We start from the raw sequence: 17,382 nt of genomic DNA, 5'->3' as shown, positions 1-17,382 counted from the left end.
GAGTCTGTGTGGTTCTGTCAGTGCGCATGTCCGTGTCCATTCTTGGTGTACACTTGTAAGAGGCTGGGAACGAGCTTTGGGGAGGAAGCTGGTGTGCTTCTTGCCCGTGGAAATCGGACTTTGGCAAATTAAATCCTTTCCCTTTCATGTTCTTCCTTCTCACAGAAAAACACGTTCATCTTCATAGGTGTAATGAGGAGTAGCAGGGGGAGCCCCGTGAGATTTTTAAAAATTTGTCCTGTTTTCTGTTGCTAAGATGGAGTGCTCTGTGAGGCAGGGGGCAGCTGTGTGACATGCAGATGGGAACCTCTCCAGATCACTGTGGCGGAGAAATAAGCCCTGTGACAAATCATATGAGAAAATAGCGCCATCCTCAGGCAGGCGCTGTGAAGAGAATGCGCGGCCTACAGATGAGCGGGAGAGCCGTAGCTTTCCTCCGTAGGGAAAGAAAATACGATGCCTAAGTGAGGTGGTAAGAGTGTTAAAGACTGAGGAGTAAGGGCCACGTTCACTTACAGTTAGAGGTTCATTTTACTTTCAACTTGCTTCTCTAGTTATCCTAACATCTAAGAAATGTTAGGATAATTCATTCTGTCAGATAGAAAAAAAATGGAATAATCTCACTATATGTGAGGATATGGTTCAATTTTGTTGTATTTGATCCAGAATTTGTGATCAATAATGTAATACTTCAATTTTTTTCACTTACAGACGTTTTTAAAAACACAAAGGTAGAGAAAATAGCTTAATGAACCCCATGTATACCCCATGTGTTCGATATTTGCTTCCTCTGATTCTTTTTTCCTTTCCTTTCCTTGGTTGAAATATTTTGAAGCAAATCCCGGACTTTGTGACATTCACCCCAATGTTAAGTATGTATCTCATTCTTTAAAATGGAAAGTTTTACTATATAACCACAACACCACTGCACACCCAAGACATTAAGAATAACTGGTATCATCTAATATCCATCCAGTCAATGTGCAAATTTCATCAAATGTCTCAGCAATGTCTTATTTATAGTTTTTGTTCAAATCGGGATCCAAAGAAAACCTACACATTTCATTTTGATGTCTCTTAAATCTAGGTTAATCTGCCATCCACCTCCCCTCTTTCTTTTTCTTGATACCATCTATGCAGAAATAGGGGCATTTGTCCTATAGAACGTTCCACTCTGACTTGTCAGTTTGCTACGCAGACTGTCATTTAACTTCTTCCTCCATCCTTCGCATTTCCAGTTATCAAACCTGAAGGTTTGGCCTCCGATTCCATTGAGGGGGTGGGGGCGGGGGTAAGGGGGGCAGCAGGATCCCTTCCCAGGTGGTGTGTGCTTCCTGCTGCCCCCCCTCAGGGGGCAAGTACTGAATAAAGCTGGGCTTGAGCAGTGGGTTCGGGTGGCCACAGCCTGACCCCTCCTTCGTAAGTTCCCCCCATCAACCTTCCAACTGACAAGTTCATCCACAGATGGGTTTTGCCTGAATCAGTTATTTTGAGGAGTTGTGAAATGTTGATTTTTAAATTCTATTATTTCTATCCCATTTATTACCTGAAATTCTTCAGTAAAAGAAAGGGCTTTCCCTCATCAAAGTTGTTGGATTACCCTGATGCATGGTTTGTAGGGAAAGGCAGGATAAATGCTTAATTTCCCCCTTTTACTTGCCAGTTGAGTAAATCGATTGATGTAATACTCTGTCTTGGCCAATAAACCATACTGTTACCAACCACACAGGGGACATATAGAGGAAGAATCTGTGGCCTGCAGGAGGACATCTGAGGGAAGAAAGGAGGGACAAACCCAGGCCCCAGGCAGCGTGGTTGGTGGGGTGGGGGGTCTGCTTTTCTAATGCAGATCCTGAGATTGTTATGATATGGGAAGAGTGGAGAGGGTGGCAATTGCCGCAATTGGGACAGTGCCATCTAATAGCACTAAAAAATTGCACATCTGACAAGGTCTTGCTAACAGTGTTACTAGAAATACTGGGGGAGGGGGCACCTGGGTGGCTCAGTCGGATAAGAGTCTGACTCTCGATCTCAGGGTTGTGGGTTCAAACACAGCATGGAGCCTACTTTTAAAAAATGCTGGAGGAAAGAGAAAATGATACCATGAATGTCTGAGCTACTGTGCTATGTGGTAGATGTGGCAGAAGGCTTGTGAAGAGTGACCTTGTTCCTTCTTAGCCAAGAACCGTAGCTGAGAGAGGGTCCTCCCCCAGGCGGGCTAGGACTTTGTGGTTTTAAAATTGTATGTATGTATGTATGTATGTATATATGTATGTATGTATGTATATATTTATTTATAATACAGAGAGAGAGAAATAAACCCTAGTGGGGTGAGGGGCAGAAGGGGAGAAAGAGGGAGCGAGAATCTGGAGCAGACTCCCCCTGAGTGAGAAGCCCGATAACTGCTCGATCTCAGGACGCTGAGATCAGGACCTGAGCGGAAACCCAGACTTTGAAGCTCACCTGACTGAGCCATCTGGGCGCATGTTAATGGGAACTGCCAGAGAGGCTGATGCTGGGGATTTGGACTGTACTTTGAGAAACTTCCTTAGACATTTAGTCTAGACTTAGGAAGAACAGACTTCAAAACACTGTTGAAAAGATCTCAAGGTGCGCCTGGGTGGCTCAGTTGGTTAAGCATCTGACTTCTGCTTAGGTCATGATCACAGGGTCCTAAGATCAAGCCCCACATCCAGCTCCCTGCTCAGCAGAGAGCCTGCTTCTCCTTCTGCCTCTGCCCCTCCCCCCTGCTCATTTTCTCTCTCTCTCTGTCTCTTACATAAATAAAATCTTTTTAAAAAATCTCAAAAGAGGGGGCGCCTGGGTGGCACAGTGGTTAAGCTNAGCGGTTAAGCATCTGCCTTCGGCTCAGGGCGTGATCCCGGCATTATGGGATCGAGCCCCACATCAGGCTCCTCTGCTATGAGCCTGCTTCTTCCTCTCACTCCCCCTGCTTGTGTTCCCTCTCTCGCTGGCTGTCTCTGTCTCTGTCGAATAAATAAATAAAATCTTTTAAAAAAAAAAATCTCAAAAGAGAAACAGTTTCAGTAGGAAGAATTCATGTCTAAGAAACCAGTAACCCTAATAGCTGGTAAGGACCAAATGTGCCTGTTTAGTCCAGCACTTTGAATGCCCACCACAACATATGGCACATGGAGGCAAGACAGATCCAGGGTGGGTAAGGACCTAGGCCAGTGGTTCTCAAAGTGTGGTCCCAGATGGGCACAGGGGATCTCTTTTAATGTAAAAGGGGAACTGGAAGGAATGTCTGGAGGCTGTAAGGAAGGTACAATGCTTATCCGTACAAATAGGACAGAGCAGACATAGCCTGCAGCCTGGTGAGTGCCTTATTCTAGCCTGGAGCCAGGGCCCCCCAGCACAGGCCACTCCCCTTCACCCCTCCCATCGCCCTCCCCAGCCCCTTGGCTCAGGATTGAACTCTGGGCTCTCTCTCCCTGTCCTCAGGCTGCCTTCAAACAGTGGGAAAAGATCGTAACAACTTAGTCTGAGCAGTAAATACCAGGCACCAGGCACCAGGGACCAGGTACACCTTTTCACTAGTCAGTCCTCACAACCAGAAGTTGCTACCAGGAAGGCGCAGGAGGAGGTCAATCAATTTTGCCCAAAGAAAGATTAGGAGAGGGGTGCCTGGGTGGCTCGGTCGGTTAAGCATCTGTCTTCAGCTCAGGTCATGATCCCAGGGTCCTGGGATCAAGCCCCATACTGGGCTCCCTGCTCAGCAGGGAGTCTGTTTCTCTCTCTCCCTCTGCCCCTCCCCCTGCTTGTGCTCTCTCTTTCTCTCTCTGTGTCAAATAAATAAATAAATAAAATCTTTTTTAAAAAATTTAAAAAAGAAAGATTAGGAGAGAAGATCTAAGACAAAAGCCTGCACTTCTTTTTGACCAAACAAACCTGACTCAAATTACCACAATGAGAGAGTAGGTTTCCCTTTCCTAGTATTTCCTAATATTCTGGATAGAATAAAAATACATTTTTAGCGTAAGGCTTAGCTGGCAGAAAAGTAAGGGAAATCTTCAAAAAACCATAAATAGTAGAAAACAAGAATCCAGAACATCAAGTGGGCCTGGAGGCTCTGTTTGCCCTGGAGACATCAGCCAATTCTCAGTGCTGAAATCAGGGTTTCGGTGGATTTCAGATTTGCAATCAGGAGATAAATCCAGGGGCCTGAGGACTGAAAGTTAAACAAGAAAGTTCTTCCTGTCCCTTCAACCCATCCCCAACAAAGCAGGACTGCACTTCGGGTGCATGATTTTTTTTTTTTTTTAAGATTTTATTTATTTGAGAGAGAGAGAAAGCAGAGCGGGGGAGGGGCAAAGGGAGAAGATGCCTCCATGAGCAGGAAGCCCGATGTGCCGATGTGCCGCTTGATCCTAGGACGCTGGGATCACGACTTGAGCCGAAAGGAGACACTTCAGGGACTGAGCCACCCAGGCTCCCCTGGGTGCATAATTTAAGAGAACACCAAAAAACTTGGGAATCAAGATAAATAACGCTCGAATACAATATTTCTAAAAACCAAATTGGCAAACTACAACTCACAAGCTGGCTGCCTCTTTTTGTAAACAAAGTATCAAAAGGTCACGTCTTCAGTGCATGAACTGGCTCTGACTTTGTTCTGGATTGAGGCTGGGGAAGTGTCTCTGGAAAACTCCTGTGGGACTAGGACCAGAAATCACATCCTCTGTGGCCACCAAATCTGCAAGCCCAAAGTTTAGCGGCACCAGAGCCTCAGCTCAGCGGTAAGTACATGTTGTCTATTAGTCTTTAAAGTTCACGTAATTAGGGGCGCCTGGCGGGCTCAGGGGTAGAGCATGCGATGCCTGATCTCTGGGTCATGAATTCAAGCCCCACACTGGGCCTAGAACTTACTTTTAAAAAGTAATAATAGTAAACTGTACATTATTATTAGACACACTGTATATATGATATATATATTGTTGGCTTTTTGCCTCAGTATCTTTTTTTTTTTTTTTAAAGACTCTATTTATTCAGCAGAGATAGAGACAGCCAGCGAGAGAGGGAACACAAGCAGGGGGAGTGGGAGAGGAAGAAGCAGGCTCCTAGTGGAGGAGCCTGATGTGGGGTTCGATCCCATTGCCTCAGTATCTTAAGCCCATCTAACTTTGCTATGTTGCTGTCAATTAACCAATTTAAGGGACATGTGTTGTTTGACAATTACCGATCTTGGTTCTGTTATTTTTAAATCCCTGGAGATGTGGAGATGCCCTGCTATTGGAGGTGGGAGCCTGGTAAAGAGCAACATCCAGAACTATCGTGGGTCCGCTGAGGATGTCATGCCAACCAAGAAGAGATCAGAGGAAGACCAGGGTCTCAGCATGTCTGGGTCTCAGCAAGGCATTTGATAAGGTCAAAGGGACCACATGTATACAAAAAAGAGAGGGAATTCATTTGCCACTGCTGGAGGAAACTTTTATACCAACTCCTTACACACACAATACTGTAAATAAAGGGGAAAAATGAATCATTTATCCTGCCTTTGCAGTGGAAACAAGTAATTCAGATTAGACAAAATACCACTTGATGAAATGACTTATTTATTACTTGTTTTACAGAAGAATATCATCTAATGAGTGGAGGAAGGATAATCAAATTAGAAAAATCATCATTTTGCAAACCCGAATGAACTAGCTCGGGTGAAGGAGTTCAGAGCGTGTCGCCTCGCAACATGGGGTGTTGGCATATTGATTATTTTGAATTAAAGGCACTTGAGAAACTGCAGGTGCAAAGGAGGCTCTCTGTCCTTCCTTTTTCTTCCTGAAGGCAGGAAATAAAGCTCCCATGTGAAAGGTGTCTGCCCTGTAGCCGGAGGAAGGAAGACATTCTCATTATCAAGGACGAGAGGCTGAGATTGAGCGAACACTACACAAACACAGACCGTGTTAAAACAATTCCGATTTCCGGGGGCGCCTGGGTGGCACAGTGGTTAAGCGTCTGCCTTCGGCTCAGGGCGTGATCCCGGCCGTTATGGGATCGAGCCCCACATCAGGCTCCTCTGCTGAGAGCCTGCTTCTTCCTCTCCCACTCCCCCTGCTTGTGTTCCCTCTCTCGCTGGCTGTCTCTATCTCTGTCGAGTAAATAAATAAAATCTTTGCAAATGGAGTGTTTCAAACGCTCTTTAAAAAAAAAAAACAACAACAAAAAAAAAAACAATTCCGATTTCCGGGGCACCTGGGTGGCTCAGTCATTAGGCTGAGCCTTTGGCTCAGGGTGTGATCAGTCATTAGGCTGAGCCTTTGGCTCAGGGTGTGATCCCGGACTCCTGGAATCGAGCCCTGCATTGGGCTCCCTGCTCCCCTGGGAGCCTGCTTCTTCCTCTCCCACTCCCCCTGCTTGTGTTCCCTCTCTTGCTGGCTGTCTTTCTCTCTGTCAATTTAATAAATAATCTGAAAAAAAAAATCCGATTTCCTCTTGCCTCCCCACAGTTTAGTCGCTTTGTCACAACTGCCTCTCTTTGTTCAATCCAACAGAAAAGCAAGTAATTTTCACCGTGTCCTTGGGTCTTCATTTCCACATAAAGGCTCCAGTGTCATGGGAAACTTACATTAAATAAATTTGTGCGCTTCCTTTCTGTGTGTTTGTCTTAATGTTCAGACCCAGCCAGGAACCCTACGAGGGTCAGGGAACACTTTCCTCCTCTACACAGGACAAAGATCATCAATGAATGCTAAAACCATTAGGTTAAAGGTTGATGGGGAATTGGATATTCATCCATAAGGTGCCAAATCTTGTCAATCACAAGTGGGGAAAGGACCTTGACAATGAAGAGATCTAGGGGTCACCACTTCAACTGGGTGATCAAGCTGAGATCAAGAATGGGACAAGTATTGGAGCGCCTGGCTGGCTCAGTCAGTGGAGCATGCGATGCCTGATGTCAGGGTTGTGAGTTTAATCCCCACATTGAGCAAGGAGCCTCCTTTATTTTTTTTTAAGGATTTTATTTATTTATTTGACAGAGATAGAGACAGCCAGCGAGAGAGGGAACACAAGCAGGGGGAGTGGGAGAGGAAGACAGGCTCCCAGCGGAGGAGCCTGATGTGGGGCTCCATCCCATAACGCCGGGATCACGCCCTGAGCCGAAGGCAGATGCCCAACCGCTGTGCCACCCAGGCGCCCCAAGAAGCCTACTTTAAAAAAATAAATAAATAAATAAAAGAATGGGACAAGTAGATATGATGATCCCCCGATCCAAGGCCCTGTGAAGCACAATGGATGTGGTAAACTGAAAACCATCCCCTAAAAGATCCCCACATCCTAATCCCTGAGACCTGTGAATGCTACCTTTCGCGGGGGAAAAGAGAATCTGCAGGTGTTATTCAGTCAAGGATTTTGAGACGGGAGTTTATCCAGGCTTATCCGGTGGACCCTAAATGCAATCATTTATACGGTTGTATCGGGAAGCAGAGGAAGAGTCAGCACACACAGAGCGAAGGGAAGAAGGCGATATGCCACAGAGGCAGACTGCAGTGATGTGACCGTGAGTCACAAGGAATGCCAACAGCTACTAGAAGCTGGGAGACAAGGAATGGATTCTCCCCTAGGGTCTCTGGAGGGGACGCGGCCCTGTGGACACCTTGATTGTGGCCCAGGGAAACCATTTCAGACGTCTGGCCTCCAGAACTGTGAGGGAATAAACACCTGTTGCTGTAACCCCCAGGTATGCAGTGCTCTGTTTCAGCGGCCACAAGAAAGTACTACACAGTGTCAGACATGAAGTATTCTTGCCCAGGCTATGTAACCGGAATCTACATAGGCCTTTAGGGGCAACTTCCCGTTTAAAGAAAATGCAGAGAAGATTGAGGAACAAGTTCAGAACACCAAAAGGGCACAATTAGACAAAGCCAATACATGGAACATTCTACAGGATGACTGGCCGAGTCTCTTCAAAAGATCAACGTCTCAGAAAGGAGAAAAGAAGGGGATCATTCTAGAATCAAAAGACTAACAAGATGTAACATAAAATAAAGTGCTGATCCTTGATTGGATACTGGCTCGCTAAAAAATGGTAACTGCCGGGGTGCTTGGGTGGTTCAGTCGATTGTCAGACCATTGATCTCAGCTTGGGTCTTGATCTCCGAGTTCAAGCCCTGTACTGGGCTCCACAGTAGGTGTGGAGCCTACTTAAAATTAAAAAAACAAAAAACAACAAAACCCTGCCACAAAAGACATTCTGGGAACAGCTGGAAAAATCTGAGTATCAATTAAATATGAGTAAAATTAGGAATTACGGTCAATTTTCTTAGGTATGATAACAGTATAGTGGATATGTGGGTAAATGCCCTTACACTGGACGTACTTATGCATGCTGAAGTATTTAGAGATAAAATGTCATGGTTATTCACTTTGAAATGAGTTTGCCGAACGTGTGTATATGCATACACATACACATATATAAGTTAATATATATATATATATATTTAATTTTCTTTTATCATTTTTTTAAAGCAGGCTCTAGGGGTACCTGGGTGACTCAGTTGTTAAGTGTTAAGTGTCTGCCTTTGGCTCAGGGTGTGATCCCAGGGCCCTGGGATCGAAACCCTCATCCAGCTCCCTGCTCACCAGGAAGTCTGCTTCTCCCTCTGCCCCTCCCCCTGCTTATGTTCCCTCTCTCACTGGCTATCTCTCTGTCAAATAAATAAATAAAAATCTTTTAAATAAATAAATAAATAAATAAATAAATAAATAAATAAAGCAGGCTTTAGGCCCAACATGGGGCCTGAACCCAGTGACCCTGAGATCAAGAGTCACACGCTCTACTGAAGGCAGCCAGGAGCCCCTACATATTTTTATTTATCTTAAACTCTTTTTTAAAAGATTTTATTTATTTATTTGAGAGAGAGAGAGAGATAGCAAGAGCATGAGGGAGAAGGAGAAGCAGGTTTCCAACTGAGCCAGGAGCCCCACATGGGGCTTGCAACCCAGGACCCTGGGACCATGACCTGACCATTAATCAACTGAGCCACCCAGGTGCCCCACTGACATATTTTTGAATATGGAAAAATGTTGACAATTGTTGGATTTAGATGTGGGTATATGGGTGTTCTTTGTACTATTCTTTCGGGTTATTTTAGGGGGGGAGGAGCTAGAGAGAGGGAGAGAGAGAATCATAAGCAGGCTCCACACCCAGTGCGGAGCCCAGTTCAGGGCTCGATCTCACGATCCAGAGATCATGACTTGAGCCAAAACCAAGAGTTGGATGCTTAATTGACTGAGCCACCCAGGTGCCCCTACCTACTGTTTTAAGAGCCTCAGGGACACCCGGCTGGCTCAGTCAACAGAGCATGCAACTCTTGATCTGGGTCATGAGTTTGGGGCCCACGTTGGATGTAGACCTTATTTTTTTAAAAGTTGCATAATAAAAAGTTTAAAAACTAGTTTTTTATAACAATTGCTTGGCCTCCTTTAGAAGAAAATAACCGGTGTGGAGCACAGCCACTCTCTGTATGCCAGTAGGAAATGGGAAGCACCCTGACCCCAGTGATTCCTGCTGTTGCAGGCTCTTCAGAGACAGCTCCCACCCTCTCACCACCCCCACCCTAGTTTATTACCTGATGTCAGCAGATAACTGGGGATTATTGATGACATCTCTATCTTTGCTACGTTCTTTAGAATTTAGTGGTTTACTGTCAGGCAATAATCAGCTTAGAATTGACCCACTACCACCTGAGGTTCACCTGACTGCCAGCAATAATATTTAACATTTTAAGAGTCAGCAGATACTTTAACCCTTAGGCATAGCCTGTTTCCTTATTCTTTGAGAAATAACACAACAGGGACACCTGGGTGGCTCAGTTGGTTAAGCGTCTGACGTCAGCTCAGGTCAGGATCCCAGGGTCCTGGGATCGAGCCCGGCATTGGGCTCCCTGCTCAGCGGGGAACCCGCTTCTCCCTCTGCCTGCCACTCGCCCTGCTTGTGTGCACACGTGCTCTCTCTCACTCTCTCATGAAGAAATAAAATCTTTAAAAGAGAGCAAGAGAAATAACACAACAATGAATCATGGGAAAGTAAGATGTTAGTGGATGGGAAAGTACTACAATAAACAATCTAACAGATGGCCTTGAGCTGCTCTAAGCCCGATGTCCCTGTGTGCCCCTGGGCAGAGCTGTTCTGGCTGTGGCATTGTAACAAACCAAGGCAAGGGCAGCTCTACACATGCAATGCTGAAGGTTGGGGCATCTCACACCATCCTTCATATTAACTTCCTTTTCAAATTATTCACTTGTTTTTTTAAAAAAGTTATTCACTTGTTTTCTCTGCTCCACTCACTAGTTTTCTATTCAGTTCTGTTATTTAACTTGTTTATTGTGCTTATGTACTTGGTCATCTCAATTTGAGTATTTCTGCTTTTTTTTTAATTAAAAACTTTTTTTAAAGATTTAATTGGGGGGGGTGCCTGAGTGGCTCAGTTGATTAAGTGTCTGATTCTTGGTTTCTGCTCAGGTCAGGATCTCATGGGTCGTGAGATCAATCCATGTGTGGGGCTCCATACTCCGCGGGGAGTCTGCTTGAAGATTCCCTCCCTCTGGCCCTCCCCTAAATTGTGCTCTTTCTCTCTCTAAATTAAATAAATAAATAAATAATCTTTTATTTATTTTTTTAAATATTTTATTTAACAGAGGGAGTCACAGCGAGAGAGGGAACACAAGCAGGGGAAGTGGGAGAGGGAAAAGCAGGCTTCCCGCTGAGCAGGGAGCCCGATGTGGGGCTTGATCCCAGGATCCTGGGATCATGACCTGAGCTGAAGGCAGACACTTAACGACTGAGCCACCCAGGTGTCCCAAATCTTTTAAAAAATGTGTTTAACTAAGAAAATTTTTTGAGAGCAAGAGCAAGCCATCAAATGAACAGGGTGGGGGAGGGGCAGAAGGCGAGGGAAATAGAGAATCTCAAGCAGGCTCCACAGAGCCCGAGGCAGGGCTCAATCTCATGACCCTGAGAACATGACCCAAGCCAAATTAAAGATTTTATTTTTAAGTAATCTCTACACCCAACTTGGGGCTTGAACCCACAACTCCATCATCAAGAGTCGCATGCTCTACTGACTGAGCCAGCCAGGTGCCCGTCATTTGTTTCCTTTCCAAATCCATCTGCTCTTTCTTTGCAATACCCTGTTTGTGCACAATAGATTAAATTCTTTCCTTTATCTCTTTGAACATCCGCAGCCTTCGTGCTGTTATCTGAGTTTCTTCGCTATAAAGTCACCTGCTGTTGGGTCTGCTGACTTGCTCCTGCTGGGGCAGATGCCCAGGGTTTTGGAATCTGGCTCATTTTGGATGTCTTCCAAGGGAGCTCCATGTGTGAGCTTCACAGTCTGCAGGTGTCCCTGTGGGAGTGACTTAGCGTTTGCCTTTGCTCAGCCCTTCAGAATTCACAGGTCCCAAACCATGTTTTAAAGTTATTAAGAAATAGTTCAGACATACAAAAATATGAAAAATTATAGTGAGCTCCCATGGAGCCCCTAGGTACACACCTCCTTGACTGCCTCACTCTCTACTCACCCCCTGGTCACAGCCCAGGTAACTACTAACTTGAAGTTAGCATTTAGCAATCCCATGCATTTCTTTCACTATATTATATTTAACTCTAAACAATAGTTAAGCTGTAAATATTATTAAACATACATACTACATTTGGGCACCTGGGTGGCTCCGTTGGTGGAGCGACTGACTGCCTTCGGCTCAGGTCATGATTCTGGAGTCCCAGAATCAAGTCCTGTGACGAACCCCTGCTCAGCAGGGCGTCTGCTTCTCCCTCTGATCCTCCCCCCTCCTGTGCTCTCTCTCAAATAAGTAAAAATCTTTAAAAAATCACAAAGATAACATGAAGAGAAAAGGCAAGTCACAGAACACATATATAGCATGTAATGTTGAAGAACACTTACAGCGAAACAAAGTACCATTTAGAGTTACATAGAACATAAAGAAGTCGAGCAAACTCCAAGCATTCTGAGCAATCAGCAGGGTAGAGGTGTCACCTGGAGGGGCTAACAGACTGGCCATTGGCTGAGGCCTCCAGAGAGGAGAGGCCTGGAGAGACAAGTGGAGGCCAGGCCCTGGGAGGTTCACTGTCTTTGGTGGCTGAGAGAGGCCAGCCTCTGCCCAGAGTAGTACAGACAGCTGTGAAATCTAGCCAATGGGTGAGGAGGGCTGTTTACTTCTGAAGTTACTCCACTTGTAGAGCATGGAATGTTCTGGGATAGAGGTGTTAACAAATCACCATCACTCCTGAGGGGACACTCTGGGGCTCAAGGATGCAGAAGGCTGGAATGTGATTTCCATGCCTGAAATCAAGTTCGTGCGACCCTCGCCATGGCTGTAGCTCAGTCTTACACCCCAAACCTGGAGCTGGTTCAGGAAGGAGGGTCCCAACACCCGGGGGGAGCACTTGGACCATACAAATAAGGGCAAGAGAATGCAGAAGAGACCTTAGGTACAAGAAAGGAAGTTGACCATCTACTAGTCACCAGTAGGATGAGTGAGTGAGTACTGACTAGGCTATGCACATTAATGATTAAGCTATCTGAAATAATATAACTGTAGCTAACACCTAAATAGGGTTTAATGTGTGCGAGGCACTGTTTAAGTTCGTTTGCACATATTTAAACCTAACAACTCTTTGTAAGGGTAGGTACTCTCGCCCACTGACAAATGAGGAAACTGTGATAGAGTGGATAGGTAACCTAGACAAAGTGTATCAGTCTTGCTCCAGAATCTTGACCAGTCCCCCTCACTCCTATGTGATACTATTAACCTAGAAAAATGCACTTACAAATAGAAGTCCCCATATATAGTACCCAGAGACACCCATCAATATAAACAAAGTTTTTAAAGTTTTTTTCCAAAATAAAAATGGACAGAAATGTATATGGAAGGGTGAAATCTAAATTACAGGAAAACAGATGAACAACAAAAAATCAAGTTGCAGGGGCGCCTGGGTGGCTCAGTTGGTTTACCATCGCCTTAGGCTCAGGTCATGATCTTAGAGTCCTGGGATCAAGCCCCACGTTAGGCTCCCTGCTCAGTGGGGAGACTGCTTCTCCATCTCGCTCTGCTCCTCCCCCCTGCTTGTGCTCTTTCAAATAAATAAAATCTTTTAAAAAATCAAGTTCCAGTAGAACTACATGAACAATTATTCCATATTTATTAAATTCAAAAAGATACCAAACATAGCATGTTGTTTAGGGATATATTCAGAGTAAAACTGCAAGAAAAGTCAGGGAATGGTAACAGCCACAATTCAGCTGCGTAGTTTCCTCTGAGTGGGAGGGATTAAAAGGGAAAGTGAATCAAAGGCAGGTTTGCTTCAGTTACTGGTAATATTCTCAAGCTGGGTGACCAGTATAGCAGACAGAAAGGAATTTTAATCCAGACTGATACTTTCTGACCTTAAGCTAATTATCTCACAACCTGAGCCTTCCTTTCGTTGACCCTGAAGTGAGGTAGATAGTATCAAAGTTACAAGGTCGGGTTTTAAGGGTTCAATGAAGTGAAGCACATGAAAAGCTTAGCGCAGATCTAAGCACTGCTGGCTGTGAAGATCAAACAGGATGATGCCTGAGAGCCAAACACAGTTATGTGCTTGGGACCTTATATCATAAACTAGTACGTTCTTAGTGGTACTAATTCAGAAATCCATGGAGGGGCGCCTGGGTGGCACAGCGGTTAAGCGTCTGCCTTCGGCTCAGGGCGTGATCCCGGCGTTATGGGATCGAGCCCCACATCAGGCTCCTCTGCTATGAGCCTGCTTCTTCCTCTCCCACTCCCCCTGCTTGTGTTCCCTCTCTCGCTGGCTGTCTCTGTCAAATAAATAAATAAAATCTTAAAAAAAAAAAAAGAAAGAAAGAAATCCATGGAGGAATAGTCCAAGTCTCCTCCTACCCTCACCCACCCCAGTCTCAATCCCCTCCACAAAAGTAACCTTGACTGATAACAGACTAGTTTGGTTCTTGTCTTAAGAACAAAAGCCCAAGTGAGGGATTTAAAGAATCTTAATTAAGTATTACCTACTTTAATCCACAAAGTTTTAGAGAACGAGTCCCTTTTAAACAGGGCTAATCCTAAGGTTTTGGGCCAAGGACTGAAGCCCAGGGAATCCCTTACTAGGCAACAGCAATAGGAGCAGCCAACTGCACTCTGTCTTCCAGGGAGTACAAACCAGGGCAATGTCAGGAAAAAATAAAACTAGCAAAGGTGATTAAGTAAAATAAAGGTTGGGGGAAATCTTTTCTAATTTATTAAGATTTATTTTAGAGAGAGAGCGAGCTAGCATGTGCACAGGCGGAGGGGCAGAAGGAGAGAACCTGATTCCTTGCTCCATTTCACAACCCTAGGTCATGACCTGAGCTGAAATCAAATCAGACATTCAAGTGACTGACTACACCACCTAGGCACCCCAATCTTTGCTAATTTAAAGTGGTGGTGGGGTATCTGCATGGTTCAGTGGGTTAAGTGTCTTGACTTTGGCTCAGGTCATGATCTTGGGGTCCTGGGATGGAGCCCTATGTAGGGCTCCCTGCTCAGCAGGGAGTCTGCTTGTCTCTCACTCTGCCCCTCCCCAGGCTTGCGCTCTCAATAAAATCTTTTAAAAAATTAAAATAAAACAATAAAGTGGTGGAGACCAAGCTGTAAATGCTCAGTAGGCAGGGCGTCTGGGTGGCTCAGTTGGTTGGGGGTCTGCCTTCGGCTTAGGTCTCCGTCTCTAGGTCCTGGGATGAAGGCCAGGCCCCGCAGGTTCCCCACTCAGCGGGAGTCCGCTTCTCCCTTTCCTTCCCACCCCTCCCATGCTGTCCCTCTCTCGCAAATAAAATCTTAAAAAAAGAAAAGGTTCAGTAGGCAAATACAGAACAAATGTTAATTTTTAAGAGATGATTAAGTAGGGGCTTCTGGCTGACTCAGCTGATAGAACAAGGGACTCCTGATCTCAAGGTCTGAGTTCGAACCCCACATTGGGGGTAGAGATTACTTAGTAAAGTGACAAGTTAAAAAAAAGACTAAAAAGTAGGAGTTAATAGCACCAAACTGGTGCCAAAAGTTACCCCTGGGAGTAGTGATGACAGGTATAGGGAGAACAGGCAACCTCATGAGGACACGGATGTCACTGAGCATAAACTCATACAACCTTATGGAATATACTGTGCATTGTTTGACATGCTTAAATCCTTTGAAAATTCTACTTTTGGAAACGTAGTCTACCACACAACTTCCAATGGGTGCAAGAAACAGGGAATCAGCACTGGTTATACAGCATGACTAGAAACCTAAATGCCTCCCTCCCAGGAACTGGTTAATTTAGAAGTTTTATAGCAACAGAAATTTGTACATGCTGGTGGAAAATCATCCTTGAAATAACAGACAAGTATGAATATGCTTTCTTTCCCAATTTTTACTGTGGTGAAACACACATGAAACTTACCAACTTTTTAAAAGATTTTATTTACTTGACAGAGCTAGCGAGAGAACACAAGCAGGGGGAGCCATGAGAGAGGGAGAAGCAAGTTCACCTAGTCAGACTCCAGCCCACCCCAGGACCCTGGAATCATGACCAAAGGCAGACGCTTAAGCAACTGAGCCACCCAGGCACCCCCATCTGAACCATTTTTAAGCACACACTTCAGTGGTATTAAGTACATTCTGTAATCTTTTTTTATTTTTTTTTTTTTGAAAGATTTATTTATTTGACAGAGAGAGAGACAGCCAGCGAGAGAGGGAACACAAGCAGGGGGAGTGGGATAGGAAGAAGCAGGCTCACAGCAGAGGAGCCTGATGTGGGGCTCGATCCCATAACGCTGGGATCACGCCCTGAGCCGAAGGCAGACGCTTAACCGCTGTGCCACCCAGGCGCCCCAAGTACATTCTGTAATCTTGAGCAACCATCACCACCACTTATCTCCATAATTCATCTTGAAAAACAAACTCTTTATCTATCAGACTCCCCATCTACCCCTTTCCTCAGCCCCTGGCAACCACAATGGGTATATACATTTTTAAATATAGACCCAAAAGGCAAACTAAGCATCTGTGTTAGTATTTCAACACCCTAAAAACCTTATTTAACATCTAGTCCATTAAAATCCTATGGCAGACCACCTAATTTTAGTGTCAACCTAGTTTTAACTTTTTGTATACAGTTGCAAAGAGGTATAGCTGTCAGCTGTGATGCTCATTCACAGACGGTTACCTTTAACTTCCCTAAATCTTTTTGTACCACCTTATTTTTATGGAAACCAAACTTTTATTTTGCTTTAAAATATTTTATTGGGGGGCGCCTGGGTGGCACAGCGGTTAAGCGTCTGCCTTCGGCTCAGGGCGTGATCTCGGCGTTATGGGATCGAGCCCCCACATCAGGCTCTTCTGCTGGAAGCCTGCTTCTTCCTCTCCCACTCCCCCTGCTTGTGTTCCCTCTCTCGCTGGCTGTCTCTATCTCTGTCGAATAAATAAATAAAAATCTTTAAAAAAAAAAAAAATATTTTATTGGAATCCTTTTCATAAGAACAAGTATTTACATTAAAGAAGTCTAATTGGTCTAAAAATATTTAAGTGCCTCAGTATTTCTGGACAGTTTCTTTCCTCCAGTAAGTTGACAGCTGCTCACACAGGTTAATGCAGGTAAGCCAGAAGGATGTCCTAGGATCTGCCCAACACCAGATAGGAGATATCCTCTGCATTAACAAAACCCTGAAATTTCATAAGAGAACATATATTAGAACCATGCAAGCAAATGGAACTGAAACATGAACCTGGGCACATAGGGGAGACTACATCAGTGGTTTCAAAGACCCTCAGAGAAATGCCCACGGTCCAAGAAGGTTATCGTTACCACTCTGGGGCTGCAAGAAAAAAGGGCACTCACCATAGTAGCCAGGGAGATAGAACGTGGCTCTTCACTGCTCATCACAGCCTGGAGGTTCAAGTGGCAAGAGCCATTACCTAGGCGTCACAGACATCTCTGCACAGCATTTCTCCAAGAGGACGAACTCCACCTTAACCCACCAGATCAGTACCTCATCTGAAAGGGCTTCCAGAATAATCATGCTAGAAAGATGAAAACAGGAGACAACCAATGAGAAGCACAAACCAAGTTTAGGCCCCCTTGTCGGCCCCTTCTCTGAAACTCAAGTATCCAGTTCTCCAAATGAGTCAGAATTTTATTTTTGACATCAAGACCAGCATCAGAGACTCTAGTCTGAGAGATCATCATTCCCATTTAAGGAGACCTGGGTCAGGGGAGGCCATGCTAGGAAGGGATGTAATACACTGAAAGGCAACTGCCCCAGTATAAAGATGTATTAAATGAAGAGTAGAGACGGAAATGGGAATAAAGTCCAGAGGGGGGGGGGGGGAAAC

At 44.9% G+C, this 17,382-nt stretch overlaps 1 long non-coding RNA gene and 1 other non-coding gene across 2 annotated transcripts; both read right to left on the bottom strand.

Annotated features, from left to right (window-relative positions):
- Positions 1-16,488: 16,488 nt before the first annotated feature.
- On the bottom strand, positions 16,489-17,375 carry LOC117802213. The gene is made up of 2 exons (XR_004625275.1): positions 16,889-17,375; positions 16,489-16,713 (listed from the first exon to the last, which is right to left on the bottom strand). It is a non-coding gene; the product is annotated as an uncharacterized LOC117802213 (long non-coding RNA).
- LOC117802512 lies at positions 17,173-17,240 on the bottom strand. The gene has a single exon (XR_004625887.1). It is a non-coding gene; the product is annotated as a small nucleolar RNA SNORD52 (small nucleolar RNA).
- Positions 17,376-17,382: the final 7 nt, after the last annotated feature.

The sequence above is a fragment of the Ailuropoda melanoleuca genome, chromosome 5 (genome assembly GCF_002007445.2).
Source record: "Ailuropoda melanoleuca isolate Jingjing chromosome 5, ASM200744v2, whole genome shotgun sequence".
Classification (NCBI taxonomy): domain Eukaryota; kingdom Metazoa; phylum Chordata; class Mammalia; order Carnivora; family Ursidae; genus Ailuropoda; species Ailuropoda melanoleuca.
The sequence above is the reverse complement of the archived record's forward strand: the minus strand, read 5'-3'. Positions and strand labels throughout refer to the sequence as shown.